Raw genomic sequence first — 8,316 nt, forward strand, 5'->3', positions numbered from 1 at the left:
TATATGTACCTGCACAAAGATATGCAGCAAGTATAGTATAAGTACGTAAATCAACGCGTACCCAGTAAGTACCCCGCCTAACCTCGAAGAAGTAGTGACGAGAGGTCGACTCCGACAATTCAAAAGGGATAACAATAAAATATCAATATTATAATTAAGCGTGGATTGTATAGGACGGTTGTAATCTCAATAACATGAAGTAAGTAATCAATTATTTTGTTAATAGGAACTTTCCAAATTTATTTTCGTCATTTAATATTTTTGTATCTCGGGCCAATGAAAGAAATATCAATTAATCAATTCTAAAGATATATCATGCGCAAATCATGCCGAGGTCGTACGGCCTGATCCAACATAAATATTTAAACTGTACACTGCCGAGGATCGAAAAAGCACGAACCATAGATGCATCTATCTGCTACCGAGGCGTTCGGCCCGCTCCACAAAAGAAAAAACACATTAAATAACCAATTCAAGATTTATTAAGGGGCAAATATTCCAAGAATTTCAAATTCTCATTTAACGGTCAAGTAAATGAAGTTTAACCTTTTTACAATTCCTTTATCGAGTTTCTAAATGTTTTAAAATAATTAAATTAACAAGTAGGGCGCAAGCATCGCAAGTACAACATGATATGGGTCCTAGACTACCCGGACATAAGCATAATAGTAGCTACGTACGGACTTTCGTCACTTCGTGCATACGTAGCCCCCACAAATAGAAACACATAATGATTTGATTCATCTATGGGGTTAATTCCCTCTTACAAGGTTAGAAAGAAAACTTACCTTGCTCCGAAATTCCATAACCGGCTCCAAAATTTTTTTAACAACTCAAACCAATGCCCATCGCTCCAAAGTAGTCAATAAAGGTGCAAATCCATAAATATATACTCTAATACTCATAATAATTCAATTTACGACAAATTTCCGACTCCGCTCGAAAAGTCGATAAAGGTCACCCTCGGGCCCACGTGCCAGGATTCCGAAATTTTTTGAAGATAAACTTTACCCATAACACCACGAACCCAAATATATAATTTATTCCAAATTCCATGTCCAATTTTGTGGTAAAAATTCAAAAATACAAATTTCTAGTTTTTTCTTCAAAATCCCAAATTTTCACAAATTTTCAAGTCTAAATCTTTATATAATCCAAGTATTTAACTTGCAATAGGTGAGAATCACTTACCTTGACATAGATGACGAAAATATCCCTTCCAAGAGCTCCAAAAATCGCCCAACCAAATGAAAAATAGAGAAAAATGGCCAAATCCCGTCTTTAAAACTTCACTGCCCAGGTCCTCCCTTCTTCACGATCGCGGAAAGACCATTGTGATCGTGAAGGCCAAAGAAACACTGCCTCCAATTTCCTCTTTGCGTTCGCGTTCCACCAGCTGTGTTCGCGAAGGCCAACTGCTCCTAGCCCCGCTCCCTCTTCAATCTACGCGTTCGCGTAGGCTATTCTAGACCCTCTTTCGCGTTCGTGGCCCACGTGCCACGTTCGCAATGAACAACCATCAGCAGCCCAAAAATCCTCCCTTCGTGATTGCGGGACACCCTTCGCGAAGGACAACATCAGAACCAGCAACAACAGCAGCCAAAACAACCCGAATTGATCCGAAACCACCCCGAAATACGTCCGAGGCCCCCCGGGACCCCGTCCAAGTCGCACAAACCAGTCCCATAACATAATACGGACCTGCTCGAGGCCTCACATCACATCCAACAATACTAAAACCATGAATCGCACCCCAAATAAAGCTTAATGAATTTTAGAACTTCAAACTTCTACCTTCGATGCCGAAACCTATCAAATCACGTCCGGTTGACCTCAAATTTTGCACACAAGTCATAATTGACATTACGGACCTACTCCAACTTTCAGAATTGGAATCCGACTCCGATATCTAAAAGTCCACTCCTGGTCAAACTTTCCAAAAACCTTTAAATTTTCATTTTTTCGCCAAATGACCCCGAAATGACCTACGGACCTCCAAATTCACTTTCGGACGCGCTCCCAATACCTGAATCACCATACGGAGCTATTCCCAGACTCGAAATCCCAAACGGACATTGATAACATTGAAATACACCTCAACCCAATTTTTTTTATGAAGTTCTTCCAAAATGCCAACTTTCCACAATAGGCGCCGAAACGCTCCCGGGTCATCCAAAACCCGATCCGGACATACGCCCAAGTACAAAATCATCATATGAACATGTTGGAACCTTCAAATCCCGATTCTGAAGCCGTTTACTCAAAAATCACACCTTAGTAAATTCTTCCAACTTAAAGCTTCCGAAATGAGAATTTTCTTTCTAAATCAACTCCGGATTTTACGAAATTCAATTCCGATCACACGTACAAGTCATAATACCTGAAGTAAAACTACTCAAGGCCTCAAACCGCTCGACGATACGCTAGAGCTCAAAACGACCGGTCGGGTCGTTACATTCTCTCCCACTTAAACATACGTTCGTCCTCGAAGGTGCTAAGAACTGCTCTGGAGTTGTCCGAAATCATTGTTTAATACCTCGTGCACATACACGTGCTACCTCAACCCAGTTAAGCACATTAGCTCGAGCAAACATGAAAATCCTCCCTTTTATCTAGTCAAATAAGCCTTAGAGCCAAATCCCAACATCTGAAATCCTCTACCGGGTCTGTTTCCAACATACGAACACCGTATCCATCACTACACGATGCACCAATACATGATTTCATACCTTTACTGAATTCATACCATGCACCGTGTAACTCATATGACCATAATAATATCCTCTGACAATGATAGTCAAAATCCCACGAATCTGTTGCCCACACGCACCTCACGAAACATATAAGTCCCCTTTCAACTCTTGCAATACTGCCACAACAGAAGGGATATGTAGAAATTCATAACCAACTTCCGAGTCGACAAATCATTGAGTCCCACCTCCTGACAAGGACCATTACCCCATTATGAACCAAATAACGATATTTGCTTTTTAATATGCCTTATATAATCCGACCGTACTGATCCCAGGTCCAATAATCTCGTCTCACCCAGTATAAGTTGTTCCGGCAATAAGCCACCACAAACACTACCAAAGGTCTCATATGATGCCACTATGTGCCAACAATCCACAAACTTGCATGTGATACATAAGGAAAAATGAACTTCGGAAAGAACTGCTCAACCCACGTGACTAATTAAACAACTGAAAAGATGTTATAAACCTTCCTCGGAAAATGAGAAGCAAAACACACAAAAATAGGTACAGGGAACTGTACTCAACATCACACTGTTGCGCGTGCAACCCGATCCACACATGATACCATTGCGGCGTGCAACCCGATCCAACCACGATACCCATGGAGGCGTGCCACCCGATCCAAACAACATACCCGTGGCGGCGTGCCACCCGATCCACACATAATAATCTAAAGAAAACACACCTCGAGCCGTAATGCTCATACTCACAAAATGCCCGAATATCAACCCTAAGCATGCTAAGTGCATAATACAAATCCTGGGGAGACGGGTAGCGTCATACGCTATAAAACTCAAGCATACTTAAGGTGAGATATATGATCTGCATCTCGGGAGCCATCCTGCTCACATAACACCACCGCTTCGCGGGACCTCAACACATTGTACAAATAATCAAGCTGTCTCACAACCCACACGGCATAATAGAGTATTACATGAAGTAGCTGACGACGAAAATAACATCCAACGCCCGAATACTCCTCCATAAGAAATGCTATTTTGAATGAACACACCCAGGCTGGTGTAGAGTACACATCCACCTTTGGACCCATCAACGGACCTCAAACCGATTCTGATCATACCATGCTTGGGCAAATACCCTCTCAAGGATCCATAGTGACCTTTTTCCCATGACACACAAGAACAGCCGTCGAATCCGGAACAAACTTCCATAATTCACAACCAACTGAATAGAGCACCTTTCAGGCCTAAACTCTCATATTAGTGATAGTACCAAATATCCATACTTGGTTTCAATCTTTAATCAATCAAGTGACTACATGTCACACCTATACAATCTTCCCATGGGATACGCTCACGACCTTCCTCACCAGGTAACAAGTCTGCACATCCATACCACCGGCCACACTAATGCTGTAAAGCAAATCAAGAAGCCGCAAATCTGTACACAAAGCTTCTTATACAGGACACCGATCTCAGGTGATGCTAACGAGAATACCAGCTGATTCTAACCATCTGAATTCTTCCCTGATCATCCGAGCTCGTGACATTCTTGTCAACACCGAACCGTAACCTTGATCCTCAGCTTCCAATTCCTCATGCCGCTCACTACACCTAATATGCCAATACGTGAGAGTACCAGAATTCCATAATAACCCCTGATCCACTAATAGGATAAATACTCCATCATATAGAAACCTTTTACTTAGCTCATTTCAGAAGAACCAATGCAACGCGCAACTAAATTCCCAAACCGCAAAAAATACAACCTCATGTCATAATCTAAACTGCCATAACTCTTCCGAAAATCCCTTTATACAACAATGCCATACGAATCGAATACCTCCAAAATCAACCAAGTTGTGGTGGTGCTCAAGACCAAGTGTGCAACCACAAACCACATTTATAACTTCACGCTGGAGAAACTGGTCACTGCCATAACCGTGTTGATTCAACCGTTACCAACCGAGCCACTTCTTCTAATTTACTTGGGACTTGCCCTAGAAATAATAATAGCTCCATTCAAAACATCATGAACCCAAATCCGCACTCATCCTGAGTGACCTTATTTCACGAGACCACGTTGTCTCCAAAACCCACGAACCATCTCATACCCTCCTTATGCACATATTCGCATCTTCAACTGGTATACCCATTCTGAAAATCCCTCTATGAATCCGAAGTTATTTTCTCCCATTCCTCCAATGCCACACCGCAGACCGAAGATAATGTAGAATACTCCAAGCCACTTTTCATAATCCACTACAAAAGCTCAATACTTAACCATACTACTGGCTCGAAATCCTTAGGCACCACACTTTGAATTTTTGAACCCACTAGAACCATTGTTGAGAGTCACCCACTCTGACTTGTTCCCAATTATGATCAAACTCCAAGGCCCTGCTAGCACATGAACACCCTCTCAAAGAAGCAACCGGCTGAATTCCTTTCCTTGTACATCACATCTACACGAAGCATAAACTCCGAGTCTTTCCAAAGCCTGAACATGAATCGATAAGGCCAATTGTAGCACACATTCCTCAAATCCTTAGCTCAAATAACCACTGATGTTCTCTTTCCTTAGTCGTAACAACCCACCAATATGTCGATAACTAGAAACCTCACAAGTAGACAACCATGCAATCCAATCGTAGGCGGTGGGGCTCTCCCACTTAAGCTTGAAGCTACCATTACATGACCTTGGAAACTACCAAGATTCCTTCTTCCTTACTCACATGACCTCGCGCAATCGACCCGCCAAATTCCTCGAAATCTTCATGTTAACCATTTCATGAACGCTCTGAATCACTAGCCATATTTACATATTCGACCTCTTATCGGATAGCCAGTAAAATTCTTTGTAGAAGGTTCATCAACACCACGCAACAGTTACCCTGCTCACCGAAAATAACCCACCTGTGGAAATTCCATGCCGATATCTTCCAACAACGCTGCACCGAGTACAATTACCACGAAACCAATAAACCATCCTCATCTTGTGCTCGTTCACCAGCTGTACAAGTCTGTTCACTCCTCATGGACATTAACTAAAGGTGCGACAATACATTCGAATCCAAAGTCATGTTGTATCCTTTTTCATGCCATGCAACTCCTTTCTGTCGTATCCAACCCTTCTCCGTATAGCAGCCAATATTCCAAATTAAGTTCGTAGACTTAGTCACTATCCACCATGAGTTCCAAATCACCCTAAACTTTCCGCAATGCGTGTAGCTATCCTACCATAGAACCCATATGCTACTCTGCCACTCTCCCACTTTGGTCAAACCCTCTCCTTTAAGCAACTACTGGACTTCTGCTTCTCACACTTGACCTTCTAGAAACTTAACCGCGACAAGACACCTCCCATATTTCTTTCCTCATCCTCTGCTGCCCAGCTGTTGCCTTAAATCAAAATCCATCTCTGTTGCACTTGAACCAATAGATCGCTACCAACTTTAAACCTCTCCGAAGATCATCCTTCTCGATCCATCAACACAAGGAACACCGATTCGATCCTAAACCACTGCACACCACGATCTCTGACAACCGCTTTCCCCGGCCCCATTTCACAATACCCTGCCCCAAAGGTGAATTGAAGAAGACCATAACACCGGCTAACTTTACACATCCAACAAGGACGACGACACTACATCACAGATGAAAATTCCACCATACTCAAAATACCAAGTCTCGTTACTCCATCAATCCAACCTGAACATTCTTAGTCCGATTGCCTTTCCTCCGCCGGAAATAAAACACTGAACCTCTGAATAACGCATTGAGAAAAACCTCCTTTCAATTCATTCACTACCCCTACACGTAGACAAGTATCCTACCATTAACTTAATACTGTGCGATAACAACTCATGAACATCATAGCAATTGGTGCATAGCCCCAAAACCATAAAAAATAAAGCTACTAAGCTGAGATAACAGAACGGCCTTCCGCATAGTGACGACAATAGCCCAATCAAATACGCAGGGAGAAATATCCCGCACCACATCTGCAGTACCATTAAAATTCCTCGATTCCCAATTTCTAACAAGCGCTTCACGTTGATCGGGTCCAAGCCTACACTACCATTGAGTAGCGAGGGTGGTCGATGCAGTTTTAACCCAACTAGGTCAGGATCGAATCCACAGGGAGTTAATATTTGGAATTAAGTTTATATCTAAGCTAGATGCGGGATTTGAATCTAATTACACTTCCACATGTTTGGGTCTAATTTCTACTTCTAAATTTACTCTAAAGATTGCAATAATTGAAATTAAGGACAATATTTTTGTTGTTGTTTTTCAAATGTTTAAAGAGACTAGGGTAGTGACTTCTACATAGGTGGATATCTAACGGGTAGCAAAATCTAGGGCAAGCTTGATTAGTTGGGATTGTAATATAGCTATCACACCCGGGTACTCACTCTATACCTCTCGGTAGTTTGAGTGATTTTTCCCAATTTGGCTTTTTCAAGTCCAAATGGGTATTCATGCAAATCAAGTGATATTAGCTCAAGTTGGGTATTACTATCTCTAGGTTTAACCCTTTAATTGGGGCTATCAATTTCTTGAATTCACCCCAATTCCTTGTTAGCCTAGTTTTCCTAGACTTAATCCCTCTTTCTCAAGTAGAGACTAAGTCATAAAGGCATGAATCAATATTTGCAACCATTAATTCTTGAGTTCTAGCAACAACTAGGCTAAATATAACTAACCCATTCACATTCAAGCCCTAAAATCAAATACCCATTAAATACCCACACTAGGGTTGAGATACAACCCTAGCTATAGGTTTAGCTACTCATGGAAATAACAGAAATTAAGGATGAAATGAAGATAAAATCCATAATATTAATTTATGGAATGAAAATCTAATGTTAAGAAGTGAATCTAGTGCAAAATTTCCGAAAACAGAAAAGTCAGTCGTCTCAGGTGCTCATACAAAATATAACATAACCTAAAAATGACAAAAAGTTCTATTTATACTAAACTGAAAATATCTGACAAAAATTCCCCTGCGGAGGTTGTGCGGCAGCGTAATTCTGAGTACGGCCGCACTCTTACTTTCACGACTGCATAATTCTGATGCGTTCCGCGTTCTTCTCTTTTGGATATGGGTTGAGCTGAACTTTCGAGGACCGCATAATTCTAAGTGCGGCCGCGCTCCAGAATATGTAGCCGCATAAAAGTGATGCGGTCCGCATTTGCTTGAGTTTAGCTTGAAATCAACTCTCTGATTCTTCATCTTGAGGACCGCATAATTTCGATTGCGGCCGCACAATTCTGGTGCGGTACACACTTCTCTCTTTTGCTCAAGTTGTCAGCTCTCTGAATCTCAGTCATCGCGGTTCGCGTAATTTCAATTGCGGTCGCATAGGGACTTTCGCGGCCGCCCATTTCTGGTGCGGTCCGCTCTCATCATTTAACCCAAAATCACACTCTCTAAATCTCCCTCTTGCGCACCGCATAATTATGATCGTGGTCGCATCATGGCTTTCACGGCCGCACAATATTTGTGCGGTCCGCACTTCAGACCTCTTTGCCAACCTTGGTTTTTGTTCAACTTTTGACTCCTTTGTGAGTTGATTTTGATTCCTTTGGCTCAT

The sequence above is a fragment of the Nicotiana tabacum genome, chromosome 4, assembly GCF_000715075.1.
Source record: "Nicotiana tabacum cultivar K326 chromosome 4, ASM71507v2, whole genome shotgun sequence".
NCBI classification, from domain to species: domain Eukaryota; kingdom Viridiplantae; phylum Streptophyta; class Magnoliopsida; order Solanales; family Solanaceae; genus Nicotiana; species Nicotiana tabacum.